This window comes from Oryctolagus cuniculus, chromosome 9, assembly GCF_051225735.1.
Source record: "Oryctolagus cuniculus isolate XC-2025 breed Fujian yellow rabbit chromosome 9, ASM5122573v1, whole genome shotgun sequence".
Classification (NCBI taxonomy): domain Eukaryota; kingdom Metazoa; phylum Chordata; class Mammalia; order Lagomorpha; family Leporidae; genus Oryctolagus; species Oryctolagus cuniculus.
In genome coordinates this window covers 121,976,777-121,998,733 of record NC_142875.1, presented here as the reverse complement: position 1 = coordinate 121,998,733, position 21,957 = coordinate 121,976,777, and the positions used below count along the sequence as shown (strand labels likewise).

At 38.7% G+C, this 21,957-nt stretch overlaps 1 protein-coding gene across 14 annotated transcripts in view; it reads left to right on the top strand.

Moving 5' to 3' along the window:
• The window catches only part of SOX5 (SRY-box transcription factor 5), a 1,100,247-nt gene that overhangs the window by 147,300 nt on the left and 930,990 nt on the right, over positions 1-21,957 (top strand). For all 14 annotated transcript variants that reach the window (XM_089304672.1, XM_089304666.1, XM_070049491.2 and 11 more), the window contains exon 2: positions 10,893-10,974. The gene's annotated coding sequence lies outside the window, so the exon portion shown is untranslated. The remainder of the gene's footprint in view (positions 1-10,892; positions 10,975-21,957) is intronic.

Sequence of the window (21,957 nt, the reverse complement as noted above, 5' to 3'; positions counted from 1 at the left end):
TAAGCATTTTCCTCCTAGTCATTGATGGACCTATTTGTCTAGACTTCCACAGACCTCAGTATTCTTGGGTTTTATGGAACAGGTTTTACCTTGACTAAGGTCACTGTGCAGTCAACCTTTAAAGATGGGATTATAGCGAGCTTTTAGGTGGCAGCTGTGGCCAACCTGCAGTAATGACAAACTCTGCGAAAGAATGGCCTTTGTCCAGGTTTGATGAGGGTTGGTGATATTAAAAGCAGCTGAGTGTCCTGGGTTGGAAAGAAGGTTATTTGATTTGCAATAGATGGACATATTATAATTGGTATGATATTCTAATCTTGCTTGATAGGATCTATAAAGAGAACCTGCTTTTAATAAAATAAATGTCTCATGTTTTGAAACAAAACGCAATATTTAGAACCAATTGGTGTTAACAGCATTATCAAAAGTTTTTATCTTGACTTTTATTGGGTAGCAATCAAGAAGCTAATAGGAATGTGTTGGACCCAAAGCAGGAGCTATTTTACTGCTAGGGGGAACAGCATCATAACCTTGTCCCCAAGTGACAGGTAATAAAAACTGCCAACGAAGATACTGCGCAGGCCATGAAAGGATGTCATTAGTATTTCAGCTACACAATATGATAGCTCTGCTTCAGAATCCATTTTCCTGCAAATGTGCACTGTGGGAGGCAGCAGGTGACGACTCAAGTAGTTGGGTCCTTACCACGTACCACATGGGAGACCCGGATTGAGTTTTCTGGCTCCTAGCTTGGGCAGCACTTGGGAGATCTTTGTCATAGTCTCTCTCTTTCAAATAAAAAATAAGTAACTAAACTTCTAATAAAAAAAGGGTTAATGACACAGAGTTGCATAACAGGCTATTCTTTATCTCTTTAATTTTCATTTTTCCTTTATATTGCAGAATAAAATTAAAACACCAGTGACTATACAATTTATTCCTTGGTTATTTTTAAATAAAAGCTTAAAAATATTTTATTTGAAAGGTAGAAGGGAACACAGAGAAAAGGATCTATATCCATTGGTTGACTCCCCAAATGCCTGCCAGAACCCAGGGCTGGGCAAGACTGCAACCAGGGGCAAGTAACTGAATGGAGGTCTCAGGTTGTATAGCAGGATGAGCACCTGAGCCTTCCGATGCTGCCTCCCAGGTTCCACAGTAGCGTGAAAAGAAAAGGAGAAGCAGGGTGGAGGCTTGAAGCAAGCACCCCCCTTTGGGATCCTGTGCCACATGTCCGCCCCAGCAATTGTTACATAAACACCGTGGTGACCACCGCCCAGGTCAGGAAATAGAAGTTTGCAAATAACTCTAGAAGACCCTCGTGTACATCATCCTAATCACCTCTTTCTGTAGACGTAATCATCAGTGGATGGTTCCTTACATTTCCTTTTATCACCCAGTTATCAACCCATAGATAGTATAAATTTTCCTATTAAATATCTTTAAGATGCTGTTGAAATTCTTTTTAGTTGATAGGTACCCTCTATATTTCTCTTCAGTTAAATTGTGATGCACGTATCCAGTACATTTAACCTGCGGTTTGCCACACAGTGTGGATTTTGTTGGCTGCATACTCACGGTGCAGTTTACTAGTTCCTCTGTCCTTCATATTTTCTGGAGGCTGGCAGCTGGCTCCAGAGACTTAATCAGACAGCTTTGATCCCTTTGCAGTTCTCTGAGCGGTGTGCTTTATTATCAGGAGGAACAAAATGTTTGGTAGTCAGTGTTTGTTGATGTGAACAGGCACTGATGCATACTGCTTAGATCTAATTCATTCAGGGTCGCAAAGTAGAAAAAGCCTAATTAGGTCATTTTGTTTTTCATTTATTAGCCATAATAATTTCATGAAGACACACCTCCCAGTCTACTATATGGTTACCTGATGATACCGTTCATGTAGGCAGGGCTTACTTACCCAGTTCTCAACGTAATACATTAGCTTCCTGTCATCCTCAGAGGGTAGCCACGTATTTCCTTTAAAATAATATTGTGAATATGTGAATATAAGCCAAGTTGAATGGGCGTGATCTGTTGTAATTCTTAACCTTTGAAGCTCAGATTTTATTTTTTATCTCTGACCAGTAGAAACCTCGTTAGGTTGGCTCCTGAGTACTTTGACTATAACTGTAGTCATCTTTGGTAGCCTCTTTACGTCACGTGTGCCATGTTCTAAGCTCATCTTGTATGTATTCTGATTCATCCATTTCTCCAAAAAGTCTTGTTTCTTTGACTCTGGGGATGTCCATTGTTAGTGGTATGTTCATTTAAAGGCCTAAAATAGACAGATACCTGATGTTCTGAAGTATTAATTTTGTACTGGTAAATTTCACGTCAAAACAATGGCATTTTAAATGGTCTTAGTATATCTGAGGATTTTTTTGGAATGGAATATATCATCTAACTATCAACCATAATGTACACACTGGAAATATTTCTGATCATAGTATTTCTTTGGCTTAACACTATGGCGGAATCATCTTTCACAGTTTATATTTGGCTCTCTTTTGGCTAGTGATTGTCAAATGTGCTACAACTCACTGTCTTTACAGCCTCTTATCCATAGAACTCTGCATTTATTGTTTAGCATGATATTTAATGCTGGTATGTACTACGTAGTCTTCATAACCATTTACCAATGTTTATCAGCTGCAAAAATTCCCTCAAAAGTTGTTGTCTCATACATACTGCTTTTATGTAAGTATGTATATTCTGTAGTTCAACATTTGTATGCTTTTTTTAAACCAGGGAGCCATCACTACCAAATTTATCATTTTACTGACTTAATAAATCCTTTATCAGAGATGGCCTGAATGGGTAATTGTACTCCTAGAGACTGCTCTCCAAAGAGGTTTTGGGTGATGAAACATGAAAGTTACAGTCTGTAACATAGCTGAGGCTGGAACTACTTTATAGAAACCTGCTTTTTTTTTTTTTTCTTTTAACTAATAACAGGATACTCTAAACAGTTTATGGGTAAAGGATATTAAAAAAAGGCTTTTTGAGACTTCTATGCTATTATCTTTTTATATTATTAATATTTACTTGACAGCCAGAGTTAGAGGAGGAGAGCCAAAGAGAGAGATGGACAGATAGAGAGAGAGAGAGAGACAGATAGATCTTCAGTCTGCTAATTGACTCCCTGAGATGTCTGCAATGACCAGGGCTGGGACAGGCTGAAGCCAGGAGCTTCATCAAACACCTATATGGGATAGTATCATCACAGGCCACACCTGCTATGCTTCAGCGCCAGCCGCTATAGTCTTCATAATGTACTTGATGAACTTTTTGGACATCCTCTCCTATGATCAGAAAACACATCGCCCCTGCTTCGCAGCTGTGTAGGAGAAAGTAGAAAGGGAGACTTGAGTGGAGCTGTGTTTGTTCATGAGACCAGTGTTTGTTCATGAGAAATTTGGTTGCGATGTGTTTTGGAGGACCCTAGCTTGACAGGAGTGCCTGAGCCAATCTGGGTGACTAGGACAAGTAGTCAGTCCTTTGAGAGGATGAAGTTCTACTTCTCTTAAATGGATCTCCGTCTCCTGCACTAATGCTTTCAGAAACCTAGATAGTCCATCCCTTCTGTTCACCTTCTGATCTCTACTTCTTACAGTCTTCTGCAAGCCTATGACTAATTAGACAGGAGATTAGATTCATTATTGGATCACTGCCATTTGCAAATTAGGGCATATTAGAAGCTATTTGAGTATTTTTCTAATGAAAGAGGCCCCCTAGATTTAACAATGGAGATAATATCTCACAAAGCCAGACATGAGAGGTGGGGCACATTATTGACTTGGCTGTGTCCTGTGCTTTCAGCTCTTAATCTCAACAGTTCCTTCAACTCTGTGTCTATTACCAGTATTCCTTAGTTGGATATAGGCAACATCTGCTATTCCAGGTCTGACAACCAGAGTTTGAGCAAACAATCATCTCTTAGAGTGGGCAGTTGACTTAAATTGAGCAAGATTCACCCTAAAGTATGGAGTCCGTCTCACAAAATGCTCTACTGGTAAAGAGATACTGGGGAGAAAAGCCACAATATATATTACATTATGCTATAGAGCTTGTTTGTGTATGGATGTTCATTTGTTTCACTATAGTATGTGAGTAAAAAATGTTCAATTACAGTTGGAGTAAGAAATGAAAATCAACATGAAGCATCAGAAATGTGTAGCTGCAAAAGTTTTTGAAAATATTCCTCTGATTTCTACTATTAGCATTTCACTGAATAAGAATGAGAGGATAATGTAGTGTCACCCTTTTATATATCTGGATGAGCTTGGTGAAAACCAGCTTGTGTTAAAAGATGATAAAACTTGACCTTGAGGTATGTTCAGTGATTATTGGATTCCAGCTGTCCTTCCTTGGTCTTCTCTTGAAAACCCTCTATTTCAGGTGTAGTGTCCTGGGATCCAGCCTGCTCCTTGGGTTTTTTAGAACCGTGACCCTAACATTTTCTGCCCTTCTCTTCACCTTTGCACGTTTTTCCTATTCCTTCAAACACAACTCAAATGATACCTCTCTTAATCCCTTCAGTGACCAGTTCTGTCTAAGGGTCTTTCCACTCGCCTGCCTCTGAAAATCTTTAAGTATTATTTTCTGTTCAATTCATTTGTCAAATAATCTGTTGCCTTATGAAGATTCTTCTACTTTATGTCTTTGGGCTGTTATTAACATCTTCTATTATTGATTATGACCTTTTTGAAGGTAGAAAGCCTTGATATGTTAATGAGCCCCATGAAAATTATCTACTTTTCATGTCATTTTCTTGGAAAGGGAAGTATAAAGAGTCTTTCATTCTGGACATAAAAATAGCTCACACTTATTAAGCATTTGAAGTATGCCCAACACAGTAACAGATGCTTTGCAGGCACGATCTCATTTCTTTTTCACATATATGTAGTAGCTTAGATAAAAATCTATCTCAAAAGAGTTGAAGCAAGAAAGGGAATAAGTGGGGATGCTAGAAAACAGTCTTGAGGCTCTCAGGATATCCGTGCATCCGTCTCCAGTGTTGTGTTCCATCTCTAAGCTTTCTTCTTCATTGGCTTTTTATTAGGAAGCATCTTTGGCAGTGGGCATTTCTGATTGTGAGTTGTCCTCAATAAGGATAGAAAGAAAGATCACTCCAGCATTGATAGGGGGAAGTGAGCCTCACATGGCTTCCCAGAACTGATTGCTAAGGCCTGATCAGTCATCCCTAGAGTACAGCGAGAGGGGACATGGGCCAACCCTAACTGAACCATGAAGTCTGAAAATCAGGTGATACAATTTTTCAGTGAATTGCTGTGTAGACACTTAATCTGGTAAGCATTATTTCTAATTTACAGGCAAGATCTAGGTAGGTAGGAGGATTCACCAAGGCATGAACTTGAGTTGATGCTGGTTACAAGTTTGCTTTACTATATAATCTTTATTTGAGTTGTATTTTGAATATCAATTGTGTTTTGAATATCAAAAAAAAATAAATCCCACTGTAGAGACCTCATTGTTTATCTTCAGATGCTTTCTTCAGATAATCATTGTTTCTACTTACTCATATAATCTCAACTTTTCTACCTAGATCGGGAATTGAAGCATTATCTGAAATTCTTACACATTAGGTGACTGGATTTGCTGTCCACCGCTGTATTTCAGTCACAGTCACAGTCATAGTCATGGTGGTGGTGTGTTTTTTTTTGTTTGTTTTTGTTTTTTTTGGTTTTTTTTTTTTTTTTTTTTGCCTAGGTATTTTTTTAAAGTTGTATTTATTTACTTGGAAGAAAGAGTTGTAGAGGGTGGGACACATAAGCACACATACCTACAGAATCTTCCTTCTGCTGGCCCACTCCCCAAATAACCAGAGATGGATCAATCCAAAGCCAGGAGCCAGCGGCTTCTTTAAGGTCTCCAGTGTGGGCTCTGGGGCCCAAGCTCTCTAGCCATATTCTGATGCTTTCTCAGGTACGTTAGCAGGAAGCTGGATTGGAAATGGCACAGCCAGTACCCAAACTGACATCCACTTGGGATGCTGGCACCTCTGGCAGCGGCACCTCGGGCCTTACCTACTCTGCCACAGTGTCAGCCCCCTACCTAGTTTTTTTTTTTTTTTAATACCTTCATGGTTCCACCAGGCTGCGAAGATACCATACCCAGCTAAACTTTGTGATGTTATTTTGCTAGAATGGAGATAATTGCAGAGGAATAGTTACTTGGTCAGGGAAAGCGCCCTCCATTGTCTAACAAGATGACTGAGTAGAAGGTGGAGATTCATGGCCATGTATGTGAGCTGGAGTAAGAGCTCTCAACAGAGAAACACTTGGCCACCCTGGGGAAAATAAGCCAGGAATCACCGGGCTGTGGGTGCTGGCGACCTGATTCTTGGAGCTCCTGCGATGAAAGAGTGTGGGTCTGGTTATCTCTGATATCTTCCTTAAATCCAGGACCTGCCCTGCTCTTGCTCGGGCCTGCCAGCATGCCCTGTTCTTCAGGTTCTTCTGGACATCTTTATGCTCGGGAGAGACCACCCACCATCTCCATCAAGCTCCAAGTCTTGGAATTTCTCTCCTTCCGGACCCAAAGTTGCAGGTGTCCAAGAGGAGTTTTCTAAAATCTTTGATGTTACTGTATGTTGAGATGGTATTTCTTATATGTTGACACACAAGGCTGTGTGTTATTCTCACACCCCTTTCCTGGCCTTCTGGAATGCATCCCTGATTTCAGGTCTTTGTCTGCTAATGACTTTTCCAACTTTGAAGTGCTTAGAGCTTCTTCATTAGTTAAGTTTTAATGACTTTGTTTTCTACACAACATCTAACAACGTACGTTGCTGGTATTGCTCAACGATATATTTATAATTTGGCTTAGAACTCAGAGATGGGTTGCGACCATCTTGTCTGTGACACTGAAGTTGGAACGAGAAATTTTCTCCCACTGATGAAGGGGGATTCACATTGTGCTATCGCTGGATACTTTGAGTTCGGGCTAGGAATTGTAGTATGAACCAGTGTTTATGAGCCTAACCCATAGGTTGGTAGGTATATCACGCTATGTTCATCCATTCAGTCTTCAGTAAGTCAGCTAAGGGGTTAATCTGGGATCACTTTTAGTTTTTAGAATATAGAATTTCATGGGTTTTCTGGATTTTGGCATCCATTCAGGGATAATGGTTTTGTGGTTCAAAAAGTATTAAAAAACTATGATATCTTACCCAAACTAGTTAATTTTGATTATCTTAGAGTTTCCATTCGATCCATGGTAGTACTGAGGCTAGCAGGGTGAACACATTTTACATAAAAAAAAAGTGGTGGCCTGCTAACAGTGGAAGATGGATTAATGAACTGTCTTCCTATTAACAGTTTGTACCTATATGGAAGAGAGATTCTGTTCATCTGTTGATTTTTTTTTTAACCAGAAAATTCTAACTTTATCTTTAGTCATGAACATTAGCAGAGGGGCATATCTGTTTTACTTTTTAATGTGAAAAACCACAAAGGATTTTCTAAATTAGCAGGGGGATTTACTCAGTGAACTAGTGAAAAATGTTAGGAGCTTCCATCAGCTGTTTGGGTTTCAGCTGCCAGTTTGGGGCATTCACACTCTCCCTTTCCTATCCCATCCCCAGGAGACAAAGGAAAGCAATAGAATTTTCTTTGGTGGTAGAAATGCCTCTGAGATCACTGTTCTAAATGTGCAGGGGATTTGGAGTAGAAATCTTGGGGAAAAAAAAAAAAAAGGAAAACACAGGCGAAGCAGCTCAGTTGATGAGGGAAGTTCAAAGGCACCTGGTGAAAGCACAGCACTGGACATGGGAATGCAGATTCTGCAGGCTTCATCTCTTGCGGTCCAGGAGCGTGGAAGTCCTGTCTGCTTGAAGAGTTGGACACAGCGGTAGCCATCTAGCTTAGCTTGCCTTTGCAGTTCAGATGCTTCTCCACTGGAGTGCTGAGCACCTTCACTCACCTTTCCCTTTCGTGCCCCACGTTGTATGAGACTCCGATGGATGTCAGGAAAGCAGATGGCTCCCTCTGTACTTGGTGTGTAGTGATGCTGTATCATGTGGCCTGCACACTGGGCTGGAGCAGCAGGGCGTTTGAACTCCGCCTTTGGTGCACGGCACTAGTGTGTTCACCCTGTGCAGGCGGCAGGTCAAGGAACCCAAGTTAGCTTGTGAACCAAGTTGTTCCCTGAAGTAAAGATGATGCATGGACTTGGCTGGGAGGTCAGTGATTAAAAGCTGACTTTTTCCTCAGTGGTCTTAGGTATTTGTTGATATTTAGACAACATCTGAGTAGTAGCGACTTAGGCATTTAATCAAAGCACAGTGTATTATTTAAAAAAAAAACTCATTATAGATTCGTAGATCTGTGTGTTTGTGTGCTCCAAGATAATAATAATACTGGGATACATTTCAGAGAAGAGAAATGAGTAAAAATAAGGAAAAAATTAATGGATTTGAGCCCAAGTAAATGAAACTATTATTTAATTATAGTATCTGACTGTGAATATAAATGGGAGATGAGCAAGAATTTTTTTCTTTGGTTTGGATCACGGAAGATTTCATGACTAAAAGGGGAAGTCTGTCACTCAGATACATGCTGAAGGCTCTATCCTTCATAAAATGAATCAGGGAACATAGCGAATATTTTAGGAAATGATTCAGTCTCTTGTATACATTCAAGTGTTTTACATCTAAAGTAAGTAACATTGTATGGTGTGGCTATATCCCTGTGTTCTTCAAATTTGCTACTTTCCAGTACCCTCTATAAATGGGAAAATCTCACTGATGGACAATGGAAATGGACGTGTTAATGCTATGAATTCCATCTTTGAAACCTCTGATGGGTTAGTGTCAGCAGTACTGTCTGTGATAGGTTGATTGATTTGTTATCTATTGCTACTTTTGGCAAGTGGGTAAGCTTTAAACCCCAGTATCCTGGTTGAATTCCAATGTAGATGAGTGATGATATTCCATCTGCCATGTACTTATTTTGCCTTCCTGAAGGAAATGAAACATAACTGCTTTCCAAAGCAGACTATTGATACCCTTTATATAAAAAGTTAGTATTTTTTATTTCATATTATGTAGCTCAGTGTCATCAGATCTTGATTCTTGCCCAGCTCTGTCACTGACTCATCCATGACCTTGTGAATGGTAACTTCATCGGTCTAAAATTTATTTTCTATGAAAGATGAACCCAAGTCTGAGTAATTGTTAAGGTGAGCACTAGGCTGGATCATTGTTAAATCTGCTTACACTCTAAACAGAATATGAATTGTTCTTGGTCCATGTTGTGATAAATAAAATTGGTGGAAAATCCTGTCCAGACTTGAAAGATTTTCAGATTTCTGTTAACTTTAATGTTTCAGAAAACATATTATCTTTGATACTACCTTCAAAAGTTGTCTATTCCAAAATAGCATCAATCAAATGATAGAAGTCTGGCAGTTTCAAATCAGAGTCGAGATTCTTTTAATTATTGTTTGTTTTCCACCTGACTCATTCCTCAATTATATTTTAGAGAGTATATTAATGTGTGTGTAGTTCTAGTTGTATGGGTGAGAGAGGTGGACAGGTTAATATTGAACATAACTACATCTATTCTGATGTTTAAATTCTTCCTGTACCAATGGATTGAGTTTCAGAAATACTCATTAGGATGTGACACTATTTCATGACACACTAAAGTAACAGAAATGATGACAGCAGTAGGCTATGATGTATTTATATTGCTGTGTATCTAGAGGGCCACTGAAAAGCTTTTCAAATAGATTAAAAGATACTGTAGATAAGCAAAAATTAAATTATAAAAAATGTGGGAAAAGGAAATGAAAAGTAAAAGAAAAACAGAAAACAAAAAATAAAATTGCAGACTTAAGCGTTTTGTTGACTTAAGTCAACAATGCATTAAATATAAATGGTAAAAATACAATTAAAGATATATGGTCAGAGAATGTGCAATAGTAGCATTTAACTGTATGTAAGATAGTCAAATATGACGATAATGTAAGCAGATGAAAGTGAAAGGATGAAGAGACATGTATCAGGCAAACATGAGTGAAAAGTAATCAGGAGTTGCTAGATTAGATACAGTACTTTCTAGAACAGAGAATTAACAGCAACAGAAAGGAATGTTACATGATTAAAACAAAATGGCTTCACCAAAAAGCATGGCAATCCTACCTTGGTATGCATTAGTAACTGAGTGGCGAAATACATACAGCAAAAGCTAATGGAAGTGAAAAGAGAAATAGACGTATGCACAGTTACAACTGGGAATTTCTTACCTCCTAGCCTTTCCAACCTCATTCATATCCCCTCTCTCTCCCTTGGCCTATTGTGTCATAGCCCCAGAGACCCTTAAATGTCCATGGACGTTCTTAGACACAGTTCCTACTTGTTACTGCATCCCTGCTTAGAATTCTCTCTCTGGCTTGCTCCTTTACTTGATGCAGATTTTGGCATAAGAGTCAACTTATCAGGTAGGTTGTTCCTTGAAACTTCTACCTGAAGTAGCATCCCTCTCCTAATCTATTCCCTTACCTGAATATTTTCTTCTTCTGTTATCCTAAATAGAATTGATACTTTAAAAAATTCCATGTCTTAGATAAGAAACTTAAAATCCCACTCTACTTTTTGTTTGCTGTATGGTCTGGGATTTGGAGCATTTCATCAAAAAAAAAAAAAAAAAAAAAAGGAAAGAAAACAAGCTGATTCACTGTATTTTTTCATCTTCTGCCAATTGCTCTAAATCTTTCTGTGCAGAATTTAAAGATTTTAAGGGTTCTGAAGTAGTCAATTATTGCAATTCACTATTTTTCCAAAACAGCTAAAAGACTTCAAAGACTGAAAACCCTGTCTACACACACCATGCCTCTGCTTCTGAATGACTTGATTTTTAATTCTCTTCTAGGCTTTTTAATCAGACTGTGGTACAAATACACACTTCAAGAGGATCCTTAGAAATCGTGGACAAGCCTCCCCATATGTGGCAGGTATGTCATTTGTCTATCTGCAAAAAAATGTAACTTTTCTTCTTCTATACACCAATTCAAATTATGTTGGGACCCTCGGTTAGCCATGTTCCAGCAATCTGACATTGCATCTGAGATACTGTGGTACTAAGGTTTTAAGGTACTAACCTCTTCAGGGCTGGATCCCCAGTTCTTCATTTGGCATCACTTCATTAGTCCTGCTTGTTGTCTTTTTTAGAGAAGCCACTTAGAGGCATATAACTTTATATTTGTGCTTAGCTTAGTTCATACATAGGATGTTTTCTTCTAAGCCTATTTTTGTGTGTATGTGTGCATGGCAATTACTCTAATTCCCTAGAATCCTTAGGGTATTGAAACTCAGCCCAATAATCAACACTCCCCATCCATGTTCCTGCCTTGTCAATAGTTGTCTAATGCTACATGGGCTATCTGACTGGGAGGAGAGAAGCAAGATAGAAAGAAATGAGGTAAAATACTGTGAGTATTATATCCCATAGGGAAAAATAAATATTGCCTGCCTTCTTCTGAGTACCTACATAAGATTTTTTAAATCTTTATAATGACATTGCATGCTTTATATTAAGGGTCTGGCATCAGAGGAAATTGGACGTGTCAGCGTGCTAGGGCTGCCGTAGCAAAACACCATGTATGAGGTGGCTTAAAAAGCATAAATTTGTTGTCTGAAAATTATGGAGATTAGAAGTCTGAAATCAAAGTGTTGTGAGACTGGATTCCTTCTGAATGCAGTGAGGGAAGAATCTGTACCAGGTCCCTTTCATTGGCTTGTAGGTGGCTGTCTTGTCCCGTTGTCCCTTTTCTTTATTTTTCCTCTGTGTCTATCATCCTCTCCAGATTTTTTCCTTTATCTAAGTTCAATTGTTATATTGCATTAGGGCACATGCTAAACAGCCTCATCTGTGCAAACTACATTCAGAAAGACTGTTTACAAATCAGGTTATGTTCTGAGGCACAGGGGTTAAGGATTCAACAAATGAATTTGGTGGGAGGTAGTCTAATTCAACCCCTAACAGGGCTCAAAGACGCACCATCATGTACAGGTCACACATACACAGAAGTGCTGGTGTAGAGACTGTGCACCATGTCTGTGTGACTGCAAAGCTTGTGTTCCTTGTACTGTAGGACTCTTCTTCTCAGACAGTAATGGTTTGTGAAGTTGCACAGTGGGGAGAAGAGCTCCATCCAGGAAAGCAGCTCCTGCTGACACATGAGGTTGAACCATTGCAGGGACTCACATCTAGTCCTCTGTATCTGTAGAGAGGTCCGATCTAATATCATCTTAACACTGGCTATGTCTGGACTTGAAGTATGGGTTATACCAGGATTCCAGAAGTTCTTCAGCTCCTAAATTTATGTCAGCTTGAGTTTGGTGGTGTTACTCCTGTGGGCTGTGGCTTGCCTTTTTGGTGTTCTTGACCTGTATTCATGTCTTAATATGCTGTGTGTGTGGTCTCCTTCATGTAGGGCATATTGAAACAATGTGTAATAAAACAACACATTTAAATCATGCAAAAGAACAAGGATAAACTGTTTGCTCTAAAGTTCCTGTAGGCCTTTACTGGATAATGATAATTATAGCTTAACCAAAAAAGGAGAAAATATGTTCAACCTCAATGGGGATTATATTTAGGAGAGTTATCAGATTGTTACGGATATTTTCCTTTTTCAAACAATTCTTAGTGCATCCTAGGTGGGAGATAAGAATTGCATCCTAGGTGGGAGATAGGAATTCTATTAGTGATTCAAGAATGTGGCTTTAAGCAGATGAATGTAATTTATCTAGATGGTAAAACAAAACGAAAATGTACTAGTCCTTTTGGTTATGGCGTTAAGTATAAATGTACAGAAATGTCCATTGTAAGATTTTTCTTGCCAAAACTCTGATAGATGCTCACTTACTGAGAAATAAGTGTACTGAGAAACTTTTAAGAAAAATACATTTTAGCGAAGCTGCACTCAGGATATTTGTTAAGATAATTGTGTATGGGAATCGAAAGATTATTTCCATAAAATAAACGTTGGCCATGTGAGTAAGCCTGGTACAGATGTGCAGGTTTGAAGAGACTTGAATAGCAGCTCTAATAAAAATTAGTTGACCATGAAAGAACTTCTATATTATGAATTAAATCTCCCATTAGTAAAAGCAAATGGAGCCACTAAAAATATTTTTAAATAAGGGTTAAAAAATTGCTTTCACTACCAGTAACCCAAAGCAACAGACCCAGCCTTCTGGTTTCCAGTCATGTACCACATAACGTTTTGTTCAACCATGGACCATGTATTGGACAGTAGTTGTGTTGCCTAGTGACGTCATAGACATCATACCATCATAGTACAGCACATTACGTACATGGTTTGTGGTGATGCTGGTATAAACTTACACTGCCAATTGTATAAAGTATAGCACATACAATTATGTATGGTATATCATACTTGGTCATAGAAATAAACAGCTGTGTTATGGGTTGGCATGTGGGCTCTCTTCAGCTTTGTATTGTGATTATTGTATTATTGTATTGTGTTGCTTCTACTTAACAAAAATGTAAGTTTGCTGTAAAACCTCATACTGCTGGGCTGGCAGCAACCTCAGAAGTCTGCCATTCACTGTGTTTCTTGATTCCATCAAGAAGTCACATCAGCTTATTGAGCCATACCAGCTAGATTCTGAGACGGCCATGCTGTGGTGTTTGTGTGACCGAGCAAGCACTAAGGACCCATTTCTCAGAGTGTGTCTTCATCTTCAAGTGCCCTGTGGCTGTATTTGTTTCTCCTTTTTCATTTTGTTCATTCCATTGAGGCTTGCCGAACACTTATTCAGTCCAGGCTCTTGGGAGTTAGACGTGGCTAGGGGAAGGTTCTAGCACTGAAGGAGATTTTAATTTATCAGGGAAAACAGACAGTGAATGAGACCTTCTAACAGGAGAGAAATGCAATACCAGGGGAAAGAGGCCAAAGAGGTTACGGGAACTGTGTTGTCAGGTCTGGGAGTGCTTGAAGAGGTGAGTTGCAATAGAAACTTGAATAGAAATTCATCAGCCAAAAAAGAGGAGAGAATGGTATTTCAATCTTAGGGAAGAACGTCTTGGAAGGTTTAGGAAGCTGGGAATAGCATCACAAGGAACTGTAAATACAGCAGCGTGTCTAGAACAACAGGGGATGAGATGAGAGAAGTAGGTGGGCACGGTACCGTGGTGGGGAGGGGGAAGTTGCACCGGTTATCCTCTTGGCAGGCAAGGCTTTCAAGCAGGGAAGGGGTATGTTTAGAATTTCATGTTAGAAAATCTTCGGTATGATTGGATAGATGGCTTAAAAGTTAGAAATTTTAGGAGATTGGTAAGAAGCCACATAGACCAAGAAGCTAAGGTGAAGTTAAAATAAATGAAGCTTGTCCAAGGGCCTCTCAAAATATTTTGGGAGGTACTTTAATATATGTTTTCATGGTCATTTGGTTTTAGAAGTTTTGCAAACATAACAAGTTTTAAAACTTCTGTCAATTAGTAATTTTTTTTTCTATTTCTATCCTGCAAACCTATATTATGTTCTCTTTTTAATAGGTGGCTTTGAAGTGCCCATACAGATTTTTTTATTCACAATATTATACCTTGTTTTTCTTTGCCTATAAATATTACAAAAATTGAAGGCCCTTCAAATACAGAGGTAGCCCAAGTGTAATATTGCCATAATGCAGAATAAAGTTCATAAATTCTTAAAGCCAGATGCAGATGTAAAGAAATACTCAGAGCTCTGTAGGTGTGACAGAGAAGACAGTGACAGGATTACTCACTTCTAGTACCTGGTGAATGGTAGGGTTGTTAACAGTGCTCTTTTTTTTTTTTTTTTTTTAAAGGTAGTCATTATTGTAAATAACATTTTATTGAAAGAGTGTGTGTTCGTATTTTCTGACTTACAGAAGTGGATTTACTGTGTCCGACTGTAAACATGTTAATGCATTTTGTTATCTGTTGCCAAATTGTTTCTGCAGATAAATTGCATCATTTAATACTGCTACAGTTCATGGAGAAATAGGTTTTCTTGTCCATGTTCCCGGTAGTGCTGGGCGTTATAATTTTAATTTTTTTGAACTGAATTATTGGGTAAAAGTGGTACCTCCTTTCCCTTTTGCTTTGGAGTGAGATAAATACTGCCCATCATTGTGAGCTTTCCATCGGAATCTGTTTTCAGGGGGTAGTTACTGTGGTCTTTGCCTGGTGGTGATTTAGGAAGCATTAGGAGATAGTTGTAAATCTTTTATGTAAACAGTTACGTGAGACACCCTAAATGCATACATGGCGTGCATACCATAAAAGCTAGAAGTAGGCGCAGCTAAAATAATTCTGCAGATAAAATTATTTTCAACCAGGTGTTAGCAAAGTTTTTGTCAGACAGGCTATCGGGTAAATACTTCAGGTTTTGTAGACTGCAAAGGAAAACAGCCTATTACGTAAGCATTTTCAGAAAGAGTTTACAAAAGTATTTTGACATAGCTCAAAATATAATAACGATAGAGTAAATTTTATACAATCAGTTAACTAATGAGAAAAAGAAATTTGGAGGGAAATCCTCTTAACTGTTGGTTCAAAGTTATTATCTCTGTCATGCATTTGTGAATGTTTGTTAAAAGTTATTTTGAGTTCACAGAATGAGTTTATTTGGACTATAGGCCATATGATGCTGACTGATGTTTCAGACAGTGACATTGTAAGAGTTAAGGATTTTTGAGAGACATGAATGGACTGACCCGGTGCATGCTAGCTCTCATGTACGACTTGACTTCCTAAATGCCTACAGCACACGGAAGCCAGGAGCCAGGAACCCCTTTGTGGTTTCCTACGTGGGTGGCAGAGACCCAGTAACCGTAGCCATCTTCCGCTGCTTCCCAGACTGCACACCAGTAGGAAAGTGCAGTAGGGAGTTTAGCTGGGACTTGAACGCAGGCACTCCTCTATGGGATGTGGGCATCTTAACTGCTAGCTGGAAAGCCTCATCGTAGGCAGTGACGTTCTGAAGGCATTTGACCATTAGGCTTTGTGAAAATTGGTAATATGTTTCAGTTCTCTTTTATAGCTTATTTGAATCTCTTTGGGATCCTGTAATTTGCAGATACACTCAACAAAACAAGTGTAGGTGCATGTGCAGATGTGCACATGTGTGGTACATAGTGGGTATTGGTGGATTTATTCTGCTTTGTTAATGGAATTTGGGATCAATTCTGAGTTAGTTCCACCTGCTTCAGAGATTGGATTGTCTGTCTTGAAAGTTTCAACTGGAATTTGATTTTCTAAATCTGAAACTGATTTTTTTACTTTAGATCTTTGGTGAATACATTGAAATGCGTATTAAAACTTGAATAAATTTAGCTTTGCTCAAGGATATGCTGAATTTTGGATAGGATTTCATAACACTAATGATTGGATTGAAAGTTTATGTTCGGGGGAGGGCATCCTGTTGTAGCCACCACTTGGGATCCTGGGATCTCCTATCAGAGTACTGATTGAATTACTTTTTCTTCCACTTAAAATCCAGCTTCTTGATAGTACATCCCGGGAAGTGGTAGATGATGATTCAAGTACTGGGATGCCTAAGACTGACGTGGGAGACATGGATTGAGTTTTAGGCACCAGGCATTGTTCTGGCCCAACCCTGTCTGTTAGCCTTTTGTATTTTTTCTTTGAAAAACGTTCACATTCTTTGCCCATTGCTTAACTATATTGTTTGTTGTTGATTTTCTTGAGCTCCTTGCATATTCAGGATATTAATCCTTTATTATTAATTTTTTATTTATTTGACAGGTAGAATTATAGACAGGGAGAGAGAGAGAGAGAAAGGTCTTCCTTCTGTTGGTTCACTCCCCAAATGGCCACTATGGCCAGCATTGCGCCGATCCAAAGCCAGGAGCCAGGTGCTTCTTCCTGGTCTCCCATGCTGGTGCAGGGGCCGAAGCACTTGTGCCATCCTCCACTGCCCTCCCAGGCCACAACAGAGAGCTGGACTGGAAGAGGAACAACCGGGGCTGGAACCTGGCGCCTATATGGGATGCTGACGCCGCAGGTGGAAGGGTATTAATCCTTTATAAGATGTAGAATTTACATGTATTTTCTCCCATTCTGTCAGTTGTATCATGACTTTGTTTCTTGGGCAATACAGAAGCTCATTAACCTGATGTAATCCCATTTCTATTTTTGCCTGTGCTTTGGAGGTCTTAACAAGTGTTCACTGAGGCCAATGTGCTGTGGCACTTTCCCTGTGATTTCTTGATTGTTTCAAGTCTTAAATTTAGATACTTTATCCATTTTGAGTTGATATTTGTATAGGGTGCAAGGCTGTAGTCTTATTCCCAACTTCTATATGTGAAAATCCAATTTTCCTAAAACCATGCATTGGACAGACTGTCCTTTCTCCAGGGAATCTTTTTAGCAAATTTGTCAAAGATTAGTTGGTTATAGATGTGTGGATTTATTTCTGAGGTTTTTGTCTTATTGCATTGCTCTACATATCTATTTTTATGCCAGTACCATGTAGTTTTGTTTACAATAGCCTTTAGCATGTCTTGAGATCTGGTATTGTGCTGCCTCCAGCTTTGTTGTTTAACATTGCTTTGGCTATTTGGGGTCTGCTGTGTTTGCATATTAAATTTGGAATGTTTAGTCCAGTTGTATGAAGAATGTCCTTGACGTTTTGATGGGGATTGCGTTAAATCTGTAAATAGCTTTGTGTAGGACTGTCATTTTGATGACATTTATGTCAAACTATGGATATAAAGATTTTCTCCTTTTTTTTTTTTTTTTGTGACTTCCTCTTGTCTTCTGTTTCTTTGATTAATGTGTTATAATTTTTATTGTGAAAATCTTTGTCACATCTGTGGTTTAAGTTATCCCAAGTTAGTTACATTTTTTATAGCCATTGTGAATGGAATTGTTCTTTTAAATTCTTTGAAGCAGATCATCATTCATGCATAAGATTTTCATGTGTCGATTTTTGTATCCTGAAACTTTACTGACAGAGATAATTTGACTTCCGTGTTACCCACTTGAGTCTCCTTAAATTCTTTTTCTTGCTTAGTTCAGGCTAAAATTTCCAGAACTGTACTGAATAAAACTGGTCAAGGTGGGCATTGTTGTCTGGTTTCAGGTGCTAGTGGAAATGGTTTCAGCTTTTCCCCATTGGGTATTATGTTGGCTGTGGGCTTGTCATATATTGCCTTTCCTTATTGAGGTATATTCCTTCTATACCTAATTTCTAAAGGTTTTTTTTTTTAATCATGAAATGATGTTGTATTTTATCAAATGCTTTCTCTGCATCTATTGAGATAATCATATAATTTTTATCCTTTATTTTGCTGGTGTGATTTATCATACTTACTGATTTGCATATGTTGAGCCATGCCTGCAGTTCCTGGGAAAAATTCTACTTGGTCAGGGTAGATGATCTTTTTGGTGTGTCATTGGCTTTGATTTCCTAATACTTCATTGAGGATTTTTGCGTCTACACTTACTATGAACATTGGTCTTTAGTTCTCTGTTTTGTTGTACCCTTGTCTGGGTTTGGAATTAACGTAGTGGTAGCCTTATAGAAGGAGCGTTGAAGGGATCCCTGATCTTTCTCAATTGTTTGCAATAGTGTAAGAAGCATTGCTGTTAGTCCTTTCTTGAAAGTTTCATAGAATTATACAGTGACACCATCTAATCCTGGACTTTTCTTTATTGGAGACTATTTGCTACTTATTCATTCTCATCCTTAGAAAGTCTGAAGAGATGAATAACTAAGTCTTTGTGCCTCAGTTTTTGTTAAGTTATGCATATCCAGAAAGCCATCCAATTTTCTAAATTTTTAAATTTTCTAATAGTTCATAATGGTTCTTACTTTATCTTTGTATTTCTGAGATACCAGTAGTAAATCTTTTTTTTATTTTTTTTCACCTCTGATTATATTGATTTAACTCTCATCTCTTCATCTGGGTCTCCCACATGGGTGGCAGGGATGCTAGACTTGGGTCATCTTGCAATGATTTTTCTTTTCCAGGCATAATAGCAGGGAGCTGGACAGGAAGTGGAACAGCCGGGACTTGAACTGGTTCATATGGAACACTGGCCTAGCACTGCCCCTTAAGTGTGTGTGTCTGTGTGTGTGTCTGTCTGTCTCTCTCTCTCTTTCTATTTGTTTTTGGATTAGTCTAATAGTTCATTAATTAAAATTTTTTTTTAAAAAAAAACACATCTTCATTAATCTTCTGTATGGTCTTTTACATTTTTTGTTTTGTATGTTCTCTAAGTTTTATTACTTCGTTGACTAGTTTTGGGTTGTATTTGATATTGCTTTCCTTGGTCCTTCAGATGCATCATTAGATTGTTTTTTGAAACTTTAATGTAGGTACTTACTGTTACAAACTTTCCTCTTAATGCTGTTTTGCTGTATCTTATAATGTACTACATTTTTGTTTTGATGTGCTGTGTTTTAGTTTTCATTAGTTTCAAGGAATTCTTTGATTTCCCTCTTGATTTCTTCTATGACCTATTATTCATTCAATAGCATGTTGTTCAGTCTCCATGTCTGTAATTTCTGTAGTTTATTTTGTTGTTAATTTCCAGCTTCATTCCACTGTGGTCAGAAAAAAAATGCATAATATGATTGCAGTCTTTTTGAATTTGTTGAGACTTGTTTTACCACCTAGTATATGGTGTACCATCACACACTAATGGAAAGAACTTATTTCTGCAGCTATGGGATGGAATGCTCTTGAGATGTACATTAGGTCCTTTTGGTTTGTAATGTAGATGAGTTCTGTTCTTTTTTTGTTTTTTTGATCTGGTGATCTCTCCATTGATGAAAATGGTATGGTAAAGTACTGCAGTATTATTATATTGGGACTTAGGTCTCTAATTTGATCCATTAACATTGGTTTTCTAAAACTGAGAGCCCTATTATTAGGTGCATATACATTTATGGTGGTCGTATTTTGTTGGTGAATTCATCACTTGATCATTACCCAGTGACCATGTTTGTCTCTTGTAACAGCTTTTGTCTTAAGGTCTGGTTTGTCCGATGCAGAGGTACTCTGCTCGCTTTTGATTGACATTTGTGTGGAATATCTTTTTCCATCTTCTCAGTTGTGAGTGTCTTTACTGGTGAAGAGTGTGTGTGTGTGTGTGAGAGAGAGAGAGAGGGAGAGAGCGTGTGCGCGTGCGCACTTTAATCCATTCAGCCAATCTTTTAACTGGGGAATTTATAGTCAAGGTTATTATTGATAAGTAATGACTTGGTCCTGACATTCTATAACATTCTCATTGCCTAATTTGAATGTCCTTTGTTCTTTTACTAGTAATTTTCCTACCTCACATCCTTTAATGATACTGATAACAAATTTTCTTTGTTTTTAAGTTTATTATATTTTTAGTCAATATGAATGCCAAGAATGGCTATATTTCTACTGCATAATCAAATACAATTAAGGGGCCAGCGCTGTGGCTTACTTGGTTAATCCTACGCCTGCGGTGCCAGCATCCCATATGGGCACCGGGTTCTAGTCCCGGTTGCTCCTCTTCCAGTCCAGCTCTCTGCTGTGACCTGGGAAGGCAGTGGAGGATGGCCCAGGTGCTTGGGCCTCTGCACCCACATGGGAGACCAGGAGGAAGCACCTGGCTCCTGGCTTCGGATCGGCGCAGCGGCGGCCGTAGCAGCCATTTGGGGAGTGAACCAACGGAAGGAAGACCTTTCTCTCTGTCTCTCTCTTTCACTGTCTAAAACTCTACCTGTCAAATAAAATAAATAAAATCTCTAAAAAAAAAAATAGAATAAAGTCATTGCAAAACCTTATTTTAAATAAAACAGCAAAGTTTTCCCAACTTACTAGGTCATTTTGATTTCACATTTTGTTTAATGGAGAAATAGGTTACATCTATTTCTACAGGAACTACATGTGTAGTTTTTAAAGAGATAATGTGTACTGGATTGCAATTAGGTGGCTGAGAGTTGTCCATAGGCTGTTTGGAAAATGAAGACATAAACGTGTATTTCCATAGCCTTCCTGCCAGGGGCCCATTCAGAGTTAGAAGATTTATATGTGTGCTCTACCTCAAATATTACCTTATTATTAAAGACTTGCTATTTACTTCAAAGAGTTACACACACACACACACACAGAGATAGACAAAGACAGAGGGAGAGAGATTTTCATCTGCTTGTTTATCTCCCAGATGGCTGTAATGGCCTCGGTGGGCCAAGCTTAAGTCAGAAGCCATGAACTTCCAAGTCTCCCATGTGGGTAGCAGGAGTGCAAACACTTGGGCCATCCTCTGCTGCTGTTCCCAGGCCATTAGCAGGGAGTTGGATCAGAAGTGCAGCAGTCAGGACACAAACTGGTACCCATATGGGTTGCTGGCCTCAGAGGTAGCAGCTTTACCCACTACACCACAGTGCCAGCTCCTATTATCTTATTTTTTTAGTTACTTAAATATGTGGCAATTTGTTTAAGGATCTATCTATCCATCTGTCTGTCTATTTATTTAAAGGCATTTGCAAAAAGGGAGGGAGAAGGTAGGTGATGGAGGGGTATCTTCCATCTACTGGTTCTCTTCCCAAATGGCTTCAATGGCCAGTATTGGGCCAAGCCAACGTCTGGAGCCAGGAACCCTTTCTGGGTCTCCCACACGGATGGCAGGGACCCAAGTTCTCGGGCCATCTTCTGCTGCTTTCCCAGGTGCATTAACACGGAGCTGGATGGGAAACAGAGCATCTGGGATGCAGATTAGCACTACCATTTTAGGACGTCACTGCTGGAGGCAGCAGCGTAACACAGTGCCCACAAAACTGACCCCTGGCAATTTTTAAATATGTTTAATTCCATATTTTGTATATAGTGGAAGGTCTGTGCATTTTGAGAAAAATTACAGTAATTGTAAAATTCCATAAACAAAATTTGCTCCAAGTACCTATTCTTTATTTCACTGAAAGCTCTGATGATTGTTAAAT